The sequence below is a fragment of the Leucoraja erinacea genome, unplaced genomic scaffold (genome assembly GCF_028641065.1).
Source record: "Leucoraja erinacea ecotype New England unplaced genomic scaffold, Leri_hhj_1 Leri_338S, whole genome shotgun sequence".
Classification (NCBI taxonomy): domain Eukaryota; kingdom Metazoa; phylum Chordata; class Chondrichthyes; order Rajiformes; family Rajidae; genus Leucoraja; species Leucoraja erinaceus.
Window position 1 is genome coordinate 87,841 of NW_026576239.1, and position 24,660 is coordinate 112,500.

The 24,660-nt window shown below is 46.3% G+C and overlaps 2 pseudogenes; both read left to right on the forward strand.

Moving 5' to 3' along the window:
* Window positions 1-9,753: 9,753 nt before the first annotated feature.
* On the forward strand, window positions 9,754-9,883 carry LOC129693541 (U2 spliceosomal RNA; annotated as a pseudogene).
* A 950-nt stretch (window positions 9,884-10,833) lies between these two features.
* LOC129693540 (U1 spliceosomal RNA) lies at window positions 10,834-10,963 on the forward strand (annotated as a pseudogene).
* Window positions 10,964-24,660: the final 13,697 nt, after the last annotated feature.

Below are 24,660 nucleotides of genomic sequence, written 5' to 3' on the forward strand. Positions count from 1 at the left end.
ATTTCAGGAGTCAATTGTACCAAGATTATTCAATTTATACATGCAGGCTTATACCGAAAATAAACTACCAGAAACCCTAGCAGAAGCAACAATAACGCTTATACCAAAAAAAAGATAAAGATTTAGATGAACCAGGGTCTTATAGAGCTATTTCACTTCTAAATACGGATCAGAAAATTTTAGCAAAGATTCTAGCTAGAAGACTAAATAATTATATTAACAATTTAATAAATACGGATCAAACGGGATTTATACCCAAAAGACAATCATTTAATAATTTGAGAAGGCTTTTCAATATAATGTACTCTCATAATGAGAACAATGAAGATATTTCAGTTGTCACGCTGGATGCAGAGAAGGCATTTGATCAGGTAGAATGGCAGTATTTATACAAGGTATTCCAAAAATTTAATACGGGAGAGAATTTTATTAGATGGATTAAACTACTTTACGATAGACCTAAGGCAAGAATATTAACTAACAATATGCTATTTCCAAAATTTTACTTATCAAGGGGTAATAGGCAAGGGTGTGCCTTATCACCATTGCTATTTGCCCTTATGATAGAACCGCTGGCCGAAATGATTGGAAATCACCCGAATATTCACGGATATAACACCAAGGACTCAAAGAATAAAATTTCATTATATGCTGATGATATCCTTTTATATATTACTAATACACAAACGAGTATACCCACCTTATTAACACTAATTGAGGAATTCGGCTCTTTTTCAGGATATAGAATAAATTGGAATAAAAGTGAAATTATGTCTTAAAAACCACAGGATTCGAGGCACTTACTAAAATTCTCCTTCAAAATTTCAACAGAAAAATTAAAGTATCTGGGTATTCAAATTACGAGAAGACACAAATCATTACTTAGTGCCAAGTTTATACCACTATTAAATAAACTGAATGATACGATTAAATTTTGGAAAACGCTCCCGCTCTCATTGATAGGTAGAATTAACGCTATAAAAATGACTTTCTTACCACAATTAATATATTTGTTTCAAGCGATCCCAATATATATTCCAAAATACTTTTTCAAAAAACTAGATTCTACTATCACTAATTTTATATGGGACTACAGAGCACACAGAATTCAACAAAAGCATTTGTACAAATCTAAAGAAGTTGGGGGTTTATCATTACCTAATTTTATGTATTACTACTGGGCAGTGCATATTAAGAACATAATGTACTGGCTGGATAGTTCCACTCAGCAGTTGGAGTGGATAAGAATGGAGAAAGAGGAGTGCTATCCGCACGATATAGGAATCGTGCTCTCACCGATAAAATTGAATAGTATAATATATAAGAAGAACCCAATTATTCACAATATAATAAGAATTTGGAAACAAATAAAAGTATCCTTGAAATTAAATAATCTATCAGTACTAACCCTACTATTGAACAACCCCGCATTCAAACCATCTCTCATCGACAAAACATATCAACAATGGGATAGACTGGGGATTAGGAAAGTAGGGGATATGTATGAATTGGGCAAATTGTTATCATTTCAACATTTAAAATTTAAATTTAAACTGAAGGATAATCAATATTTTAAATATATACAGGTATGTGACTTTCTGAAGAAATATACACATAGATTTCAAACTATATTTTAGACCCTTTAGAAGAAGCAATGAATATTAAGGCTGATTCACAAAAAACTAATATCATACTTTTATAATAATATATTAAATAGAGAATCACCCTCAACAGAAGCACTAAGAGAAGATTGGGAACATGAGCTAATGATAAAGATCTCGAAGGATAGATGGGAAAAGTATCTGATGAACACACATAATTGTTCTACAGGGTATTAATGCAAGACATAATTTAATTCAATTCAAATTATTACATAGACTATATTATTCAAAAACGAGGTTGAATAAATTTTATCCAAACGTCTCTCCCAGATGCGATAAATGTTTGTTTCAAAACGCTAATATAACACATTCATTTGTAGGATGTACAAAGTTGAATAAATTTTGGAACGATATATTTGATATATTTACAAAGCTCTTCAAGTCCACAATAGAACCTAAAACGGAATGGATTATATTTGGAATAATAGTAGAAGATATCAATTTAAATAAAGACCAAAACGTTTTTTTAAATTATGGGTTAATAATTGGAAAGAAATTGATACTTAAATTTTGGAAAAATACAACCATACCAACTGTTAAAATGTGGATTAGGAATATGATGGACATAGCACGCCTTGAAGAAATGAGACTCCGACTAATAGATAGATATGATCAATTCTTAAGGAGTTGGTCTCCTTTCATCGACTTTTTGGAATCATGTGATGCAGCGGTACCGTAAAGATTGTTGATTTCAGTTCATGCCGTGGATAGATCTACATCTCCGAATAAAGATTTGAAAAATTATCTTTTAAGGGGCCTTTTCTCCTATTTCTACTTTCCACTTTTTCTTTTTTTTATATACACACTTCACGTTTTTCTATTCTCTACCATCTATTTTTCCTCTTTTTTCCCCTTTCTATTGGTTTCTTTTTCTTGTCTTGCTTACTTCCTTCTCAAAACATAAAACTAGAGGTTGTACATAGAATGGATTACGGTATGACAGAATCTTATAGAAACGTACAAAATTCTTAAGGGGTTGGACAGGCTAGATGCAGGAAGATTGTTCTCTATGAAAGGAAAAGGAGGTGGGGTAGCGTTGCTGGTTAGAGAGGAGATTAACGCAATGGAAAGGAAGGACATTAGTTTGGAGGATGTGGAATCGGTATGGGTAGAGCTGCGAAACACTAAGGGGCAGAAAACGCTGGTGGGTGTTGTGTACAGGCCACCTAACAGTAGTAGTGAAGTTGGAGATGGTATCAAACAGGAAATTAGAAATGCGTGCGACAAAGGCAAAGCAGTTATAATGGGTGACTTCAATCTACATATAGATTGGGTGAATCAAATTGGCACGGGTGCTGAGGAAGAGGATTTCTTGGAATGTATGCGGGATAGTTATCTAAATCAACATGTAGAGGAACCAACGAGAGAGCTGGCTATTTTAGCCTGGGTATTGAGTAATGAGGAAGGGTTAGTTAGCAGTCTTGTTGTGCGTGGCCCCTTGGGCAAGAGTGACCATAATATGGTTGAGTTCTTCATTAGGATGGAGAGTGACCTTGTTAATTCAGAAACAATGGTTTTGAACTTAAAGAAAGGTAACTTTGAGGGTATGAGACGTGAATTGGCCAAGATTGACTGGCAATTAATTCTAAAAGGGTTGACGGTGGATATGCAATGGAAGACATTTAAAGACTGCATGGATGAACTACAAAAATTGTTCATCCCAGTTTGGCAAAAGAATAAATCAGGGAAGGTAGTGCATCCGTGGATAACAAGGGAAATCAGGGATAGTATCAAAGCGAAGGATGATGCGTACAAATTAGCCAGAAAAAGCAGCAGACCGGAGGACTGGGAGAAATTCAGAGACCAGCAGAGGAGGACGAAGGGCTTAATTAGGAAAGGAAAAATGGATTATGAAAGAAAACTGGCAGGGAACATAAAAACTGACTGCAAAAGTTTTTATAGATATGTGAAAAGAAAGAGATTAGTTAAAACAAATGTAGGTCCCTTGCAGTCAGAAACAGGTGAGTTGATCATGGGGAACAAGGATATGGCGGACCAATTGAATAACTACTTTGGTTCCGTCTTATAACCATATAACAATTACAGCACGGAAACAGGCCATCTCGGCCCTACAAGTCCGTGCCGAACAACTTTTTTTCCCTTAGTCCCACCTGCCTGCACTCATACCATAACCCTCCATTCCCTTCTCATCCATATGCCTATCCAATTTATTTTTAAATTATACCAATGAACCTGCCTCCACCACTTCAACTGGAAGCTCATTCCACACCGCTACCACTCACTGAGTAAAGAAGTTCCCCCTCATATTACCCCTAAACTTCTGTCCCTTAATTCTGAAGTCATGTCCTCTTCACAAAGGAAGACATAAATAATTTGCCGGAAATAGCAGGGGACCGCGGGTCAAAGGAGTTGGAGGAATTGAGTGAAATCCAGGTTAGTCGGGAAGTGGTGTTGGGTAAATTGAATGGATTAAAGGCCGATAAATCCCCAGGGCCAGATAGGCTGCATCCCAGAGTACTTAAGGAAGTAGCTTCAGAAATAGTGGATGCATTGGTAATAATCTTTCAAAACTCTTTAGATTCTGGAGTAGTTCCAGAGGATTGGCGGGTAGCAAACGTAACCCCACTTTTAAAGAAGGGAGTGAGAGAGAAAACGGGGAATTACAGACCAGTTAGTCTAACATCGGTAGTGGGGAAACTGCTAGAATCAGTTATTAAAGATGGGATAGCAGCACATTTGGAAAGTGGTGAAATCATTGGACAAAGTCAGCATGGATTTACGAAAGGTAAATCATGTCTGACGAATCTTATAGAATTTTTCGAGGATGTAACTAGTAGCGTGGATAGGGGAGAACCAGTGGATGTGGTGTATCTGGACTTCCAGAAGGCTTTCGACAAGGTCCCACATAAGAGATTAGTATACAAACTTAAAGCACACGGCATGGGGGGTTCAGTATTGATGTGGATAGAGAACTGGCTGGCAAACAGGAAGCAAAGAGTAGGAGTAAACGGGTCCTTTTCACAATGGCAGGCAGTAATTAGTGGGGTACCGCAAGGCTCAGTGCTGGGACCCCAGCTATTTACAATATATTAATGATCTGGATGAGGGAATTGAAGGCAATATCTCCAAGTTTGCGGATGACACTAAGCTGGGGGGCAGTGTTAGCTGTGAGGAGGATGCTAGGAGACTGCAAGGTGACTTGGATAGGCTGGGCGAGTGGGCAGATGTTTGGCAAATGCAGTATAATGTGGATAAATGTGAGGTTAACCATTTTGGTGGCAAAAACGGGAAAGCAGACTATTATCTAAATGGTGGCCGATTGGGAAAGGGGGAGATGCAGCGAGACCTGGTTGTCATGGTACGCCAGTCATTGAAGGTAGGCATGCAGGTGCAGCAGGCAGTAAAGAAAGCGAATGGTATGTTGGCTTTCATAGCAAAAGGATTTGAGTATAGGAGCAGGGAGGTTCTACTGCAGTTGTACAGGGTGTTGGTGAGACCACACCTGGAGTATTGCGTACAATTTTGGTCTCCAAATCTGAGGAAGGACATTATTGCCATAGAGGGAGTGCAGAGAAGGTTCACCAGACTGATTCCTGGGATGTCAGGACTGTCTTATGAAGAAAGACTGGATAGACTTGGTTTTATACTCTCTAGAATTTAGATGATTTATAGGGGATCTTATAGAAACTTACTATATTATTAAGGGTGTGGACAGGCTAGATGCAGGAAGATTGTTCCCGATGTTAGGGAAGTCCAGGACAAGGGGTCACAGCTTAAGGATAAAGGGGAAATCCTTTAAAACCGAGATGAGGAGAACGTTTTTCACACAGAGAGTGGTGAATCTCTGGAACTCTCTGCCACAGAGGGTAGTTGAGGCCAGTTCATTGGCTATATATAAGAGGGAGTTAGATGTGGCCCTTGTGGCCAAGGGGATCAGAGGGTATGGAGAGAAGGCAGGTACGGGATACTGAGTTGGATGATCAGCCATGATCATATTGAATGGCGGTACAGGCTCGAAGGGCCGAATGGCCTACTCCTGCACCTATTTTCTATGTTTCTAAATTTCTATGTATTAACTTCTAACAAAATAAACAAAAAAAAAAAAGGTTTCTGGAGTAGGAGGGAAAGTGATGACGGCCCCTGGAGATAGAAGGAGTAAAAGTCAAATATGCAAATAGGGAAGCAGTGGAAGATTTGATTCTAGTTCCACAGGCCGGAGTAAACTTAATGGGACGGGATCTGCAGATCCAGTTAGGAATAGGAACTGCACCTGTAGAAGGGCGGATAGTGGTCCAACTGTATAAACTCAAAGAAGAAGACGAACAGAGGATCAATGACCAGGTCTGGGCTAAGGAAGGAAATAGAGGGGGATTGAGAATACCACCCCTCCAGATAGCCCTCAGGGAAGGGTATGACACCGTGCGAGTCAGGCAGTACCTCATCTCCATCGAGGGCCGAAAGGGACTCCAACCAATCATCGAAAATCTATTGAAGGAGGGAGTATTGGAAAGTTGCATGTCTCCTTATCATACCCCAATCTTACCCGTACGGAAGACGGACGGAACATTCCGGCTTGTACAAGACCTTCGAGAACTAAATAAGGTGGTCCGGGCTAGACATCCTGTGGTCCCCAACCCATACACGATTATGGGACGGATACCCCCCAGTCACAAGTGGTTCAGTGTGGCAGACCTAAAAGATGCGTTCTGGAGTTGCCCCTTGGATGAGGAAAGCCGAGACTTGTTCGCCTTTGAATGGGAAAACCCAATAACTAGAAGAAAGCAACAGTACCGCTGGAAAGTACTTCTTCAGGGATTTACAGAATCTCCAAACCTGTTCGGCCAAATCTTGCAACAGGTGCTAGAGGAATACCCATGTCCCCCCCCCAGATCCAGCTCTTGCAGTATGTGGATGACCTACTGATCTCTGGAGAAGAAGAAGGGGAGGTGTGAGATGCCACTATAATATTACTCAATTTCCTGGGAGAAAAGGGACTGAGGGTATCAAGGAATAATCTCCAGTTTGTGGAACAAGAGGTGAAGTAACTGGGCCACCTGATTAGTGGGGGAAAATGAAGAATAAATCCTGAATTAATCGCAGGAATCACAGGCTTGCCGATGCCTCGGAATAAAAAGGAAATCAGAACATTTCTGGGGCTAATTGGGTACTGTAGACTCTGGATTGATGACTACACCAGACAAGTCCGGTTCTTGTATAGCAAGCTAGGAGATGAGAAAGATAAGGTAGAATGGGACCCAAAAGAACAACAGGATTTCCACCAGCTGAAGAATAGCTTGATAACCACCCCTGTCTTGGCCCTGCCTTCAATAGACCAGCCCTTCCATCTGTTTGTAAATGCAGAAAACGGGATTGCTCTCGGGGTATTGACTCAAAGAAGAGGAGGAAACCGGCAGCCCGTGGCATTTTTATCAAAGATATTGGACCCAGTGTCACGAGGATGGCCTGTCTGTATACAGGCAGTGGCAACCAAAGTAACCTAGTAGAGGAGAGCAGGAAGTTGACCTTCAGGGGGGCCTTGGTGGTCTCCACCCCACATACAGCAAGAACAATATTGACACAGAAGTCTTGTAGGTGGTTGACAGACTCGAGGATATTAAAATATGAAGCTATTCTGATGGAAAAGGATGATTTGACCATAATTACGGACAAAAACTTAAACCCCTCTCAGTTCCTGTACCCGCCCGAAGAAAAAGAAGAGGAGACAGGGAACCCAGAGCATGATTGTAGCGAAATAATAGAATTACAGACCAAGAGTAGGGAAGACCTGGAAGAACAGCCTCTGGCCGAGGGAAGCCGATGGTACATAGACGGGTCATCCCGGTGCATAGATGGGAAAAGACACAGTGGATACGTTATAGTCGACGGGGATACGTTAAGTGATATAGAATCTCGACGATTACCTGGGAGCTGGTCAGCTCAGTCTTGTGAGCTCTATGCCCTGACGTGGGCATTGGAGTTACTTGAAGGCAAAGAAGGCACCATATATACTGATTCAAAATATGCCTTTGGAGTGGTGCATACCTTTGGAAAGATTTGGAAGGAGTGGGGAATGATAACAGCGAGCGGGAGAGAGTGAACACATGAACAGTTGAATGAGAAAACCTTGGAATCATTAACAAAGCCAGAGCAAATAGCCGTAGTACATGTGGCAGGACACCGGAAGGGAAATTCTCCAGAGGCCCGGGGAAACAGAGCCGCGGACGAGGCGGCAGAATGGGCAGCTTTACAGGGGACGGTAAAGATAATGTCTCTAGTACCTCTCAGGGAAGGGATAGAGAAGATACCCGTGTTCTCCGAATTCGATATAGATAGGATGAATGAGCTGGGAGCGAAAATAACAAAAGATGGACAATGGTGGAAACCGGATGGGAAGCAACTGCTAAATAAGGAGGTTATCAGAGAATTATTGGGAAGATTACATTCCCAGTCACACTGGGGGCTCAGGCATTATGTGACACTCTTTTACGTACGTGTGCTTGTAGGGGGATATACACTCTGGCTAAACACACAGTCTCAAGCTGTGTGATCTGTCAGAAGATAAATAAGAAAGTGATGAGGGCAGCGCCGGGAGGAGGGCAGCAGTTAGCCATCAGGCCATTCCAGAGAGGACAGGTAGATTTTACTGAACTCCCCAGGATACAGACATAGAAATACCTCTTAGTGGTTGTGGATCACTTTACCCGTTGGGTGGAAGCATTCCCCACAGTAAATGCCACTTCTCAGGTGGTAGCCAACATTCTATTGGAACAAATATGGTATGGAATCATCGAATCTCTCGATTCAGATCGAGGAACCCATTTCGCCTCAAAGGCCCACTTGCTCATCTGTGATGCCCTAGGGATAAAATGGAAGTTGCATACTCCCTGGCATCCACAAAGTTCGGGAATGGTGGAAAGGATGAATGGCACTTTGAAGACACAAATTACCAAAGTAATGGAGGAAACTAGACTACCTTGGACTAAGTGCTTGCCAATAGCCTTGCTCAGAATTCAAACCGCTTCACGAAAGGATGTAGCAGTATCCCCCTACGAAATGTTGTTTGGGTTACCTTATTTGGGAAAGATAGAAGGAATACCCACCCTAGAGGGTAGTGATGTTTTCTTAAGGAACTATTTACTGGCAGTATCTCGTTCTATTACAGAATTAAAAACCAATTAAAAACTGGCACAGTCCCCCTCTTTCCGATCCATTCTGTGAAAGCGGGAGATTGGGTCCTTGCAAAATTGTGGAAGGAAGAAAAGTTGCAACCCAGTTGGACTGGTCCGTATTTGGTACTATTGACCATGGAAACAGCAGTGCGGACAAAAGAAAAAAGGTGGACACACGCCGTGCGAATAAAGGGACCAGTGGATGCTCCGGCTGAGGAGGACTGGACAGTAAGACAAGGAAAGAAACCACTGACTATGATCTTTGAGAAAGAACGATTGAACTAAAAGATTACAATGCAGAGCTTGGCATTCGTGCTAATAATGATCGTCACTAAGTAAATGTATGGACAGCGGTGATAAATGTTACCACCCCATCAAGTATGGCGGACAAACCAGAAGGTCTATTACCTATCATTCCTATGTGCGTGACTCATGTTATACCCATAAAACCAGAACCAGTTGTAAGGAGGAGGGAGTAGAATACTACTTAGTGCAGAATTTGGGATAGACAGGAATGAGGATGTATAGAACCTGCCCCAGAGGAGAGACATGGCTTTGTTTATGGAAAACCGGGCAATGGGGGACGGGGTCCCAGTTGGTGAAGGAATATTTAGACAAGGAAAAGGAAATACTGATAAAGGGGCTACAAGAAAAAGAGGTAACCCAACCAGCCCCAACTAAGAGACCTCAACTATATGCATCCTTGTACGAAGAGATACAGAAGCAGATAGAAATTCCTGAATTGGGAGGGAATCTCTTCGTGGACCTGGCTACCAGGATTGCTCAGACGCTGGATGTTAAGGACTGCTGGGTTTGTGGAGGACCTCTTATGAGTTCTCGATGGCCTTGGAGGGGATCAACTGTCGAAGTGTGGGACCTATTTGAGTGGAAGATCACGGAAGGAAGAGATCGAGGACCTCAGGAGTGGCTCTTCACCTGGCAGGGGAGAGACTGTGATCACCAAGGCTTCTCGGCCTTTTGGCTAAGATCAAGTGTAGTATCTGTTCTTATCAGTTTTGTAGTAAAAGAGAGCATCTGTTCTTCTAAGAGCAGTCCTGGCGATCCATTACGGACAAGAGCTGCAGATTGCGGTGAAAAAATCGTAGCAATGGCAGCTGCAATTGGAGCGAGAGGACAGGGTATCCGCAATACCCTGAGGATTAGCGTGAAGGACCTCAGCGAGGGCATGCCCTTCAGCCGAGACACGTTTGTAAAGAAGGTCTTGCTGGAGTGTGTAGGATAGTGTGTAGGATAATGTGTAGGATAGTAGGATAGTGTGTAGAATAGTGTGTAGGATAGTGTGTAGGATAGTGTGTAGGTGTGTAGGATAGTGTGTAGGATAGTGTGTAGGATAGTGTGTAGGATAGTGTGTAGGATAGTGTGTAGGATAGTGTGTAGGATAGTGTGTAGGATAGTGTGTAGGATAGTGTGTAGGATAGTGTGTAGGATAGTGTGTAGGATAGTGTGTAGGATAGTGTGTAGGATAGTGTGTAGGATAGTGTGTAGGATAGTGTGTAGGATAGTGTGTAGGATAGTGTGTAGGATAGTGTGTAGGATAGTGTGTAGGATAGGGCTCATGTACAGTGGTGATCATTGTTCGGCGCGTTCTCAGTGGGCCGAGGGACCTGTTTCCACGCTGTATCTCTAAACTAATCTGCCTTCATCAGTCCCCTTGGTCACCTCTTCAAGAATCTCAATCAGGTTGGTGATTGTCACAGACACAGGGTCACAGAATCGCAGCCACGTTGGTGAATGAAAAGCTGTCTGTAGCAACCTGACACCCAGCGGCGAGGTCTAGTAATTACAGGTTAGCGCTCGGCAAGCGCTGCTTCCTTTTAAGGAAAATATGCAAATAAGAAGAGCGAAAAATAAGCATGAAAGTATGCAAACACATGAAGGACAAAATGAAATATATGGAAATCGCTCGTCGTCTAGACAGGCTGTAATAATAAAACAATAAAAAAGATAATCAAATTGTACCTCGCCATGACATTAAGGTGTAGTGGCAGTGGTTGGGAGTGTGTGAGCGACGAGTTTCTAGCATACTTACCTGGCAGGGGAGACACCTTGATCAAAAAGGAGGTTCTCCCAGGACGAGGCTATGAGCATTGCACTTCGGGTGTGCTCCTGCGATGTTCCCAAATTTGGCCCATACTCGACTGCAAAAATCGCGTGGTATCGACCCAAAGACATGCCGTTCGCGCTGCTTCCCTGGACTTAAAACTGGGAGCAGAATCCAATGGAGGCTCGCACCAGGGTCTCTGGTCACCGGGACACTGCGCTGCTCTCTCTCCGGCATCCCCGCATCGCAACAAGGGGGAGCCCCTAGTCCTCACCTTTCACCCCAAGAGCCGTTTGCAAAAAATAATCTCAGTCAGTTGCGCACCTCCAACGATTTATGCCACTACTCTCCACATCTTCCCATCTCCCCCCGTTATTGAAAAGGACAAGCTCCCTCCAGAACTCCTTGTCAATTCTTCCCTTCCCTCTCGGTCCACCCCCTCCCCAGCAAACTTTCCCTTACGGCCGCAGGAGAAACATACAACTTGTCCCTTTGCCTCCCCCCTCGACTGTTTCAAGGACCCACTGCAGTCGTTCCAGGTGCGACTCAGTTGACCTGCATCAATTGTCCAACCTCATCTATTGCGTCCGCTGCTCTAGATGCAGCAGATCTATAGAGGTGAGACCAAGCGGAGGTTGGGCGATCGTTTCGCCGAAACCTCCGCTCGGTCCGCAAGAATAAGGTGACCTCTGTTGTGGCTCAGCACTTCAACTGTCCCCTCCCACTTTCTGCCTCCGACCTCTTACTGTCCTGGTGTCTCCTCCAATGGCAAGCGAAGCAGTTTAAAAAAAAGTGTAGGAAACAGCACCTCATATTCCGTTTGGGGAGTCTACAAATGGGTCCATTACAGAATTCTCCCAATTCTGTTAGTCCTTTGTCTCCTCCCCTTCCTCAGCTCCCCTGGTTCTCCAGGACGACCCTATCCCATTGCACTTCGGGTGTGCTGACGCCTGCGATGTCCCCAAATGCGGGATACTCGACTGCAAACGTTGCCTATTTGTGGTAGTGGGGGACTGCGTTCGCGCTCTCCCCTGATTATAAAACTAAAAACAGAATAATATGCTTTTATGCACACAAATCTCCAAGGTGGGAAGCAAAGATCCTATAGCAGAGCTAAATGCAATGGACTGACGTGTAGTACGCTATGGAGGGGATCATGGGCATTTTCCACGCCCATTTTAGCAACCTGAGCCTACCTAACCCGACCCGACTCGCACTGTAATCAATGTTGCGGGGCAACAGTTTGTGTGGGTCAGATTCATAAATCTGTCAGTTCAAACTTCTTGTCAAGAATAAAATTTGATTCTGGTAATTGTCTTTTTTAATGTTTTTTAAATCATTTCTTTTTAAATGGCTCACAAACAGTGTTTGAGTTGATTTTGTAGTAACCGGAACCGACCCGACTCGCAGGGTGATTGACAGGGGGGGACTTTTTGTGCGTGATTATAGGGTTAGATTCATAATTCTGTTTGTTTCATAATTCTGTTGATTCTTTGGCTAAGATCAAGTGTAGTATCAGTTCTTATCAGTTTTGTAGTAAAAGAGAGCATCTGTTCTTCTAAGAGCAGTCCTGGCGATCCATTACGGACAAGAGCTGCAGATTGCGGTGTAAAAATCGTAGCAATGGCAGCTGCAATTGGAGCGAGAGGACAGGGTATCCGCAATACCCTGAGGATTAGCGTGAAGGACCTCAGCGAGGGCATGCCCTTCAGCCGCCGAGACACGTTTGTAAAGAAGGTCTTGCTGGAGACCTGCAAGTTTGAGCCCAGGGATATCTACTGCCTCCAGGACTTCCCGGGTAATGGATATTTCGATGTCACCTTTGTACTTCCGACGGGATGGCAAAAGTTTATGAAAGATCTGCAGGAGAAGGGGAACGAAGCTCCGATGTCCTTACTAAAGGTACAGCCGCTCTTCACCCTCCCAAACCAAAAAGAAAGGACGATCACGGTGCACATGTTCAACCCACATGTGCCCGTAGTGGATGTCCTCACCTTCCTTGCTCGCTACGTCGACGGAGCAGGGAACTGCGTGGACGTAAAGGACCTGCATGGGATTTGGACAAGCAAGAGGCAGGTCAAAGTAAAGCTGAGGATGGACAAGGAAGGAGCTCTCCTCCACCCTCCCTCGGTTTTCGCAATTGGAGGGAACAGAGGCTACCTGAGTTACGTGGGGCAGCCCAGACTATGCAGAAAATGTAACAAACCTGGGCATGTGGTGGCCCAATGCACTGCAGTGGTCTGCAAAAACTGTAAAACGGAGGGCCACGAGACCAAAGACTGCCAGGCCAGCAAGAACTGCAACCTGTGTGGGGAGGGAGGCCACCTTTACAGGGCCTGCCCAAAAAGAGCCTGCTCATACGCACAGGCAACAAGAGGGGCGGTTTCCAGCACCCCCAGGGCAGGTGAGACACCCACTACCACTGCCAAGCCCCCAGCAGAAAGGGGAAATAGGGATGAGGACAGCCCAACCACCTCGAGCCCTCAAGTGCCAGAAGAACACCAGCACCAAGCCCAGGAGGGAGAGTCAATGGAGGAGGAGGAGGGAGGAGAGCAGAATTGGACGATGGTGAGGCATGGAAAACACCAGAAGGGTCACAAGGAGCAGAGGCCAGAAGGGGTTGGCAAGCGCAAAAAAACCCCCAAAAAACGGTCTCTCTCCCTGACGGAAGGCAGCAACCTCTCCTCGTCGGAGGATGAGGCAACCGGGAAACCCCACAAGAAGAAAACCGGGGAGGAAAGGAGAAGGTCCATGCCGATTGTTCACCTGCACCAGGAGATCGAGAGCAGAGCAGCGGTCGAGGGGCACCAGCCCCAGGACATCGGGAGCAGAGCAGCGGTCGAGGGGCTCCAGCCCCAGGACATCGGGAGCAGTACAGCAGCCGTTGGGCCCCAGCCCCTGGAGACCGGGATCATCGCAGCAGTCGGTGGGGCCAAGCTCCAGGGCATCGGGAGCAGTGCAGTGGCCGTTGGGCCCCAGCCCCGGGAAACCGGGAGCATTGTAGAGGCCAATGGGCCCCAGCTCCAGGGCAACGGGAGCAGTGCAGTGGCCGTTGGGCCCCAGCTCCGGGAAACCGGGAGCATTGTAGAGGCCAATGGGCCCCAGCTCCGGGCAACCGGGAGCTTTGTAGCGGCCGATGGGCCCCAGCTCCGGGCAACCGGGAGCAGTGCAGCGGCCAATGGGCCCCAGCTCCGGGCAACCGGGAGCAGTAAGTTAGTCACCGTGCCCCAGCCACGAGAGACGGGGGAAGCGGCGCACCCAGAAGGGGGTAAAACGAGCAGCCCCCCCCCAACGACACCTCTGGTTACGACACAGGAAACCCAACTCGTTGAGGAGGGCGGGTACCTGAGCCCAGGACAGATGCGCCAATTCGCTGAAGCGGTGGGCATGAGGAAACAGGAAAGTGGTCAGTGACTCTAATGGAGCTGAAACTGGCATCCTTAAACGTGCGCAGTGTGAAGAGCACTGCGCGATGTGTTAATGCCTTACAGTACCTGGCCAAGGTCAAGGCAGATGTGACTTTTCTGCAAGAGTGCGGGTTGCCACACCTCCGCTGCTATCGGAGGTGGTCGCGATGGTGGCCCCACGGACTGTCGGTGTGGTCGGGGGGCAATGACTGTCGTGCTTCCGGCCTGGGGATCTTGCTGCGGGGAGGGAACTTCGCCATCACTGAGGTCAGGGAGGTGGTTGCGGGGCGTCTCCTCGTGGTGGATGTTATGTACCGTGGTTCTCCGCTCCGGCTGATAAATGTGTATGCCCCACCCGTGCGGAGCGAGCGGCTGGCCGTTCTCCAGCAGCTCCCAGTGCTGTTGGCCACGTCCCGGCAGCTCGTTCTGGCCGGTGACTTCAACTGCATCATTGATGCGGCTGGACGATCCGGCAGTGCCGACAACAGACTGGACATCACGTCCAAGTTCCTGATGGAAACGGTAAAAAGACGCAAAGCTGCACGACGCCTTCAGCGACCCTGCAGGCGGGTCACAGCCGCGGTTCACCTGGTCGAGATCGGACGGTTCAGCCCGATCCCGGATAGACTTCGTCTTCACCACGAAGGCCGTCACGGTGAGACACACCGACCTCACGCCGGTGTTCTTCTCTGACCACTGCCTCCTTCAGGCTTCCTGTCACCTACAGGAGGACCGGAAGGCAGGCAGAGGGACATGGAAGTTAAACGTGAAGCTGTTGACCCCAGAGAACGTTGAGGAGCTAAAGAGGGACTACGCATGTTGGAGAACGGTGAGGCCCCTCTTTGACTCCCCGACACTCTGGTGGGAAGCAACCAAGGAGAACATTAAGAGGTTCTTCATAGCCAAAGGGGTTCAGAAAGCAAGACAGAGTCAGAGGGAATTGTGTCAACTCCAGACAGATTTGCAACAACTGCTCCTTCTGCAGTCGAGGGGGGTGGATGTGAGGGAGGAACTTAGAGAGGTGAAGGACCGGCAAGCTCGGCTCTTTACCTCTGAATCCTCCAAGATCATCTTCCGATCTAGGGTCCGCCATGTGGAGCAGGATGAGACGTGCTCACGTTTCTTCTTCCATAAGGTTCACAGGGGGAGCTCTGTGATCAACAGCCTTAGGGAGGAGGACGGCTCGGTAGCATCCTCGCAGACAGACATGCTGAGGGTCTGCAAATCCTTTTACACGGAATTGTATGACAGAAAGGCCACAGACAGCACCGCCCCCCAGAACTTCCTGTCCTCTATCACGGAGGTCTTGGAGGACAGCAAGCGGGAGAGTCTGGACCAACCACTGACCCTAGAGGAGCTGACTGGCTCCATCCGCTCCTTTGACTCGAGTAAAACTCCCGGAAGCGATGGCTTACCGGCTGAGTTGTACTCGGCTCTGTGGGACTGGGTGGGCCCGGACCTGCTGGAAGTGTACAACGACATGCTTCTAGCAGGCAGCATGTCAGACTCCATGAGGAAAGGCAGCATTACCCTAATCTACAAGCAGAAGGGGGAGAGGAAGGATATAAAGAATTGGAGACCCATAACATTGTTGAATGTAGATTACAAGATCCTGTCTAAGGCCATCGCCAACCGGGTCAAGTCTGCTCTGGGACGGGTAATCCACCCGGACCAAACCTGTGCTGTACCTGGCAGGAAAATCTCAGACAGCCTAGCGCTGCTGAGAGATACCATTGCCTACGTGCAGGACAGACGGGTGGATGCCTGCCTAGTCAGTTTGGACCAGGAGAAGGCCTTCGACAGGATATCGCACACGTACATGAGGGACGTGCTCTCTAAAATGGGGTTTGGGGAGGGAATCCGAAATTGGATCAAACTGCTCTACACCAATATCAGTAGTGCAGTCCAAATCAATGGGTGGGAATCAGACAGTTTCCCTGTAAGGTCTGGAGTCAGGCAGGGTTGCCCTCTCTCTCCTGTCTTGTTTGTCTGCTGTATTTGAACCTTTTGCCGAGTCCATCAGGAAGGATGCGAGCATAAGAGGAGTGACATTGCCAGGCAGTGGAGGCATTCAAGTAAAGACCTCCCTGTACATGGACGATGTCGCCGTCTTCTGCTCGGATCCAAGGTCGGTCCGCAGATTGATCAGCATCTGCGACCAGTTTGAGTCGGCCACGGGAGCCAGGGTGAACCGCAGGAAGAGCGAGGCCATGCTCTTTGGCAACTGGCCCGACCGATCTTCCATCCCCTTCACCATCAAGCCTGACTTCTTGAAGGTGCTGGGGATCTGGTTCGGGGGGGCTGAGGCGAGTAACAAGAATTGGCTGGAGCGGATAGCCAAGGTGGGGAGGAAGCTGGAGCTGTGGAGGCAACGCTCCCTCTCCATAACCGGAAAAAAATTGGTCATCAGGTGTGAGGTGCTCTCGGGGTTGCTGTACTTGGCACAAGTGTGGCCTGTCCCTCCCTCCTACGCCACGGGGATCACCCGGGCCGTCTTCCAGTTCATCTGGGGGTCGAGGATGGACCGGGTGCGACGGGTCACAATGTACAAGTCGGCAGACAACGGGGGTAAAAGCGTGCCCAACGTCGCCCTCACCCTGATGGCCACCTTTGTGTGTGGCTGCATCAGGCGGAGTGTAGAGCCAAGGCACGTGGGCACTAAGTGTCACTACCTGCTGAGGTTCTACCTGTCCCCGGTGTTGCGAAGGATGGGCCTGGCGCAGATGCCACGCAATGTGCCAGTCAGCTGGACATTGCCGCCCCATCTGTCGTCTGTGGAAAGCTTCTTCCGGACCAACACCTTTGACCACAAGTCCATCGGGCAGTGGTCAGCACGGAATGTCCTGCAGGCACTGCAGGGAAAGGACTCGATGGATCCGGTGGCGTGGTTCCCAGAGCAGACTGCCCAGCTTGTCTGGCAAAATGCCTCATCGCCAGAACTCACCAACAAGCACCAAGACCTGGCTTGGCTGGCGGTGAGGGGAGCCCTCCCAGTTAGATCCTTCCTGCACCGTCGGAACCTCACCACCAGCTCACGCTGCCCCCGGGACGGTTGCGGTGGAGAGGAGACGGTTGCCCACCTCTTTGCAGAGTGTGGGTTTGCAAAAAGAGTCTGGAGAGGTATGCAAGGGTCCCTGGAACGATTTATCCCGAACAGCTCCGTCACAGAGGACTCTGTGATTTACGGACTGTTCCCAGGGACACATTCAGAGACTGACATCGAGTGCTGCTGGAGGGTCATCAACTCGGTCAAAGACGCTCTTTGGTCTGCCCGAGCGTTGCTCACCACCCAGCAGAGCGAGATGTCCGTCAGGGAATGTTGCCGACTGGCCCACTGCAGACTGCAGGAGTACGTGCTAAGGGACTCGCTGAAGCTTGGTGCAGCCAACGCCAAGGCTCGGTGGGGGAGGGCCACAGTCTAGGGTCCTTCCGCTGCTGGACATGGGGGGCACGGTATGGTGGAGACGCCCCTCAAATTAAATTAAGGGAAGGTATCCCACGCCAGGGGGCCACATGAGTGGCACGGGTGGGGGACATGAGTGGCATTTTCGCACTGTAAACACTGTATATATTTATTACTTGGACAGGGGCACAGAGTGGCACGGGTGGGGGACTGTTTGGTGAAATTTGAAAAATGTAAAAAAATTGTACTGAAAAAACTTGTATAGTCTCCGATATACCTTGTCTTAGAGAGTTTATCACCAGGAGCATAATCCAGATGCAGGCTGTAGCGGTGACAATTGGGACCAAAGGGGAGGAGCAGAAAATGATGATAATGCGACCAGGGTAGGTTCTGGATCCACAGAGAGAGGAAATTAGGAGAATGTTACATCAGTTGGAGCAGAAGGGGTTTGAAAATGGGTTTTAATCAGGAAGTGCGTAGCAAAAGAAAAAGGGTGGATTGTGAGGGACAGGATGATGAAACCACCACCGCTCGTTAAGGCACTGATAACATTGTACAGAAACAGAGACAGGTTGTACCAGCAGCTTTAATCGCAAGAAACTGCCTACGCAACAAGAAAGGGTTAAAATGAGTCATGTAAATAGCTACTGCGCTTGCTTAATGAAGTGAATGAATATTACATATACGCCCCTGATCGGGAAACTGCTAATTACCATGCACATGCAATGTATGATCTGGGAGGTACATGGTCGTCACGGGAAGATTGTGCACCTCAGTGCTCTAATTGGAATGAGCCAGAAGGGGAGGATGATCCAGCAAAGTGTGTGGTATAAGGAGGGGGGATTCTCCTTGTCTCGGTGTGTCTCGGTTTGGAGAGGCACCCGGCTCTGCAGACTCGTAAATAACATAATTTCTTGTTTCCACGTTTTGTCTCTGGCATCGTGATTGTGAGCACCGAGTTACATCTCACAATCTCCTCTCCCTCTCCCTCTCACCAAAACTTCCTCAGTTTTCTCAAAACTCTCCCAAACTTTCTCTCACAATCTCCCCCCCCCCCCCCCCCCTTACCCTCCCTCCACCCCCCACCCCCCTCCATTTTCATCTCCATCCCACCCAAAGATCCTATGATCCCACCCTCAATGCACCAAAAACACCTAAAAACACCCCGGAACCAAAAGCGCGGCGTTTCGTCCTCCACCCGGACGACTGAGACCCACCGTCCCGCTTTGCCAGCACCGGTGCGCCGCCCTAAAGCGTCCCCCCTCCCTCCGGAAGCGCCTTTGTGGACGAGAGCAAAGATCTTATAACGGAGCAAGATGGGCTACTCCTGCTAAATGCAATGGACTGACGTGTAGTAGCTATGGAGGGGATCATGGGCATTTTTCCACGCCCATTTTAGCAACCTGAGCCCACGCCCATTTTAGCAACCTGAGCCCACGCCCATTTTAGCAACCTGAGCCCACGCCCATTTTAGCAACCTGAGCCCACGCCCATTTTAGCAACCTGAGCCTACCTAACCCGACCCGACTCGCACTGTAATCTTATAGCAGAGTTATAGGATCTTAGGTGTAATTTTGTTAGTTCTCACCTCTGTTAATTCTTGTCACAAATAAAATTTGACTCGGGTAATAGTGTTCTTTTTAATGTTTTTTACATAATTTATTTTTAAATGGTTCATAGGCTGTGTTTGAGCAGATTTTGTGCAAACCGGAACTTAAGACTCGGTTCATAGTCAATGTGTTTTGACCCCTGCAAACGAAATTTTGTGCAAACATAACTTTAGCCGGACACGACTAAATTACATCGCACATAAACACATCCATCACAGCAACGTGGAAGGCCCAATAAACTTATCATCTCCTGCCTTAGGTGTAAGCCCTCTTACCACTGCACCCCCCCCCCCCCCCCCCCCCCCGTGACATAGGGTTGGCGATGGCGATTCTCCCAGAATTATGTTAGTTCATAATTACCCCCCCACACTTAATTCTTGTTTAAAACACAGACAAAAAATAAAAAACATGTTTATAAATGCGCCGCCTACCTCGGGGAGGTTTTTTGTGTGTGACATAGGGTTCTTCTTAATTATGTTAGTTCATAATTCTCTTAATTCTTGTTAAAGAAAAACATGTTTATAAATGTTGCCTCTGGTAAATTTCTTTTTTAATGTTTTTAAAATCAGTTCTTTTGAATGGCTCATATGCTGTGTTTGAGTTGATTATGTATTACACTTGCACTCTGTAATTCATTCACTAATCACATTAATGTAATCACACTGTTCACATCTGCACTATTTGGGAAAATAATAGCAATATGAAGATTACAGTTGCTCTAGCCCTGAAATGTTACTTAAAGTTTTTGTGCTTATTTTCTTTTTTCTATGGAGTTGTTTCTCCACAATACAGATTCAGATTCAGATTCAATTTTAATTGTCATTGTCAGTGTACAGTACAGAGACAACGAAATGCATTAGACAACGAAATTGAATACTGGTCTGGTCTTCCCAATAACCAGAGAGTGGAATGAGATCGGTCTGTAATGGTGGGGCTATCTAATTGTAGAATTTCACAAAATTAAATTTGTTTAAGCAAGATTTATAAATGATGCATAACTTAAGGATGGTTTTATTCAGCGAGCATACAACGGACTAGATTGTGCTGGAAGGAACACACATACATGAATGCGATATAGATGCATATAATCATGTAACACACAAAATTATATTTATTCTGATTTTTATATCCAATGTTGAACTTTATTTCAGACCAGACAAGGGATATTAAATAATAAACATTGTAAAAAAATTGTAAACCTCCCCACAGCTTCACTCTGGTGTTTTGGCCGTGCTGATCCGGGTCAGGCTCCCCCGCACGCTGTGGAAGGAACATAGGCATCTTTTCGCTTTTATTGTGATTATTTGTCTTTTTAACACGGAATATCTGATAACGATACATTAGCAGCACATGGAGCCAATATTGCACTAACCCACTCAATTTAATAATTCAAAGGCAAGATCCATAAACAAGCAAGGATCACACCTTTCATTCTGTCATACATGATGAGATTTTAATGTGAATATCTCATAACGACACATTAGCAGTATATTGCACCAACCCACTCAATTTTAAATAATTAGCAGCACATGGAACCAACATTGCACTAACCCACTCAATTTAATAATTCAAAGGCAAGATCCATAAACAAGCAAGGATAACAACTTTAATTCTGTCCTACATGATGAGATTTTAATGTGAATATCTCATAACGGCACATTACCAACCCACTTAAATAATTCATAATACTAATCAATGGTCAACATTTCATTTCTGACATTTCATCAATACATAATTTGACATCATGTACTTTACTTATGCGTCACTTTTAGAACTTTCTTACACTTCCTTTTAATGGTCAGGTCCTGCAGGTCTCTATTCTTGAATTTGAGTCCATAATGTATGCGGACACTGACAAAGATAGCTACAATTCGCGCCCTGACTCTCTAGCAGCATAAGTTCATGTCCTTGTATTCCTTAGTATTGTGTATCGCTGAATTTATTAGATTGGAGATGTTGTTCCTGGTCATGTTAGCATTGTCGAATTCTGTGCGGAACACTTTCTCGCACACCTGACAGAATGCGAGAAACTGTTCTGAAGGCACCATCATGGAGCCGAAGTCTGATGTCGATGTGTCATATGCCTTATGGTGGATGAATATGAGGGCAGGATCAACTAAGGTTGTATCAGGTCATAGCAGAACTTTCTCTGCATATGTGACATTTTGAGATCAGTTCATGTGGGGTGAGGAATCTACGGCAGATGTGGCCTGCGATGTAAGCAAGTGTGTTCTCTTCCGGGAGATCAAGTGACGTGCTGCAAAATACAGTGTTCTGTATTTGATGTATTGTATTGTATCATGTATTGTGATGGGAGATAGATGGAGATGGTTCTTGACTCTGTCTTTTGTCAGTGTTTGCAGTGATAAGAGAAATTTAGCATCGTCAGGTTTACAGTTTGCAATTAGAGATGGCTTTATCAGTTCAGCTACCATGACCATTCTTAAAGCACAGCGAAATTCCTTTGCTGATGGGTTATCTCGGAATCCGCCCTTTCTCCGAATGGTCGCGAATAAATTCTCAACAACATCCTGATTAACCCTGGATGTGAGCATGAAACAAGCGTCTGTATTTTCCTTTATGTGCTGCCACAGCTGTGTAATGCAAGAAATTGCAAGCCGCCATCCTTTGACAAACAATACATTTTTCGCTCCAAGCACTTTTAAGCTTTGCAGTACAGGCAGGCATGATTCAAAGAATGACCAGTGCACCGATTTTGCATCTACTGGTAATTCTCATTTTAAATCAATGTGAGATACCCAATTCATGTTAAAAAAAATTGTAAGTGCTGCTGTCTGCTGCTCTGGTCCCAGTCAGGGTCCCTCTTTGACCGCTCCACTCTCACCACGGCTGGTGTTCGCATGCCACCGAGTCACACGGTTGGCAAGCGGCGTTCCGGCGTTAGCTCTGCAAAGTTCTGAAAGATCTCACACATGGAAAAGTTAGTGCCATACATTACATTTCATATTGTGCCACTGACAATTGTATCAGTTAGGATATTACATTGTGATAGATTTAGCAAAAGAGAGAAATTAAATGTTTATTGAAAAATTACTTGCCCCTTTGCTGCTTTGAAGGCTTCGGTGAGGATGGAAGGTTCTCATTATTCCTCTCAAGTATCCTGCGTTGACTATACAGTTGTTTCAGAGGGTTATGGATGTCAAAGAGCGTTGGAACTGCATCCCAAACTAACCTGTTCTTGGTCTGCTTGTTGTTAAACTGGCTAAGTTCGAAATGATCAGAACAAAGACGGCAGTTATGTGACAAATACGCCGCGGTTCGATGTAGGAGATCATGTCGGCGAGTATTCTGCACCCACTGTTGACATCTGAAATTACACAAAATATCATGCAGTCAATATGTTGTTATTCTACATTAAATAACAGAGGTAGAAAGAAAAAGCTCTTGAGGGGTGCTATTGGGGAAATGCTCCTGAGAAGAAAATTCGTACGGTGTTGGACAGGCTAGATGCAGGAAGGTTAGTCCCAATGTTGTGGAAGTCCAGAACAAGGGGTCACAGTTTAAGGATAAGGGGGAATCTTTTAGGACCGAGATGAGAACATTTTTTTTTTTACACACAGTGGTGAATCTGTGGAATTCTCTGCAACAGAAAGTAGTTGAGGCCAGCTCATTAGCTAGATTTAAGAGGTAGTTAGATGTGGCCCTTGTGGCTAAAGGGATCAGGGGGCACTAAAATTCTCAGTGTACAACAGAGTGCTTATTCTGCATTAAATAACAGAGAGGTAGAAAGATTTTTACAAGTTTGCTGCCATGAGGCCTCGACTGCATCTGGGACAAAGGGGAACACCCAGCTTTAAGGTCGGAACTATATTGAAAGTTTGTGCAGACCGACTAAAATTCTCATTGTACAACAGAGTGCTTATTCTGTATTAACTAACAGATCAAATAAAATAAAGATTTTTACAAGTTTGCTGCCATGAAGACTCGACTATCTGAGCTCTATGATCTAACTACAGTAAGTAATAAAAGTTCTCTTACCTTTCCTCTTTAACGGGGAACCTGAAGAAAGATAAGTCGGGTCGCCTACATTGGCGATTGAAACAATTTAGCGCAGAGCAGTAGGAAACACTCGTAGATGTGGACGGCATGTTCAGATTCAAAGACCAGAGTGAATATACGGGAGCGGAGGCGGAAGCAAAAATCAGATCTTGGACGGAAGCAGATGGCGGAATAAGATGGCGGACCAAGATGGCGGAGTCAGGTTGCTAAAATGAGTCCTAAAATCACCCATGAATCCGCCCATGAGCGTACCTCACGTTTGCGTGAGAGTAACCCATCTTGCTCTGCTATAGGATCTTTGCCTTTGTGGACGAAGGTACACAAAATGCTGGAGAAACTCAGCGGGTGCAGCAGCATCTATGGAGCGAAGGAAATAGGCGATGTTTCGGGCCGAAACCCTTCTTCAGACGGTTCGCCACTCAACCGGAAATGGTGCGGGAATCCAGCTGCAAAAATAAGCAGATAAGGATAAAAGCGGGAGAGGCAGCAATGCAGCCAGAGATGCATGCATTCCCTTTAATGCAGCCAGAGATGCATGCATTCCCTTTAATGCAGCCAGAGATGCATGAATTCCCTTTAATGCAGCCAGAGATGCATGCATTCCCTTTAATGCAGCCAGAGATGCATGCATTCCCTTTAATGCAGCCAGAGATGCATGCATTCCCTTTAATGCAGCACGGGGCTTGCAGGCCGATTCCCGCGTTTTATAACTCACCCTTAATATATTCACTATATTCACACTTAATTCACGCTACATTCCGTCTCATTTCCAAACCACTACCCTCCCCCCCCCCCCCCCCAAACTTACTAAGCCGACCTAACGGGACAACGGCGTGAACGTGGGGGCCCCCTTCGGCCCATTCCCCCCTGCCAGACCGCTGTTGCCATTGTCTGAATGGTCTACCTTCGCCCAAATCCCCCATTAGCAGAGAGAGAGACCGAGAGAGAGAGATACAGCGTGGAAATAGGCCCTTCGGCCCAACTTGCCACACTGGCCCACATGCCCCATCTACACTAATCCCACCTGCTGCCCACGTTTGACCCATATCCCTCCAAACTTGTCCTACCCATGTTCCTGTCCAAGTGTTCCCCTCCAACTCTCCCTGGAGGTCAGGCCCCTCGAGTCCCGGCAACATTCTCGTAAATCTTCTCCGCCCCCTTTCAAAGCTCGATGACATCTTTCCTGTAACATGGTGCCCAGAACTGAATGCAATACTCTAAATGCAGCCTCACCAACGTCTTGTACAACTGCAACGTGACCTCCCAACCTCTAGACTCAATACAGAGACAGAGAGAGAGCAGGAGACAGAAAGAGAGAGGGGGAGAGAGAGAGAGTGGGGACGAACTGCAGATGCTGGTTTACACCG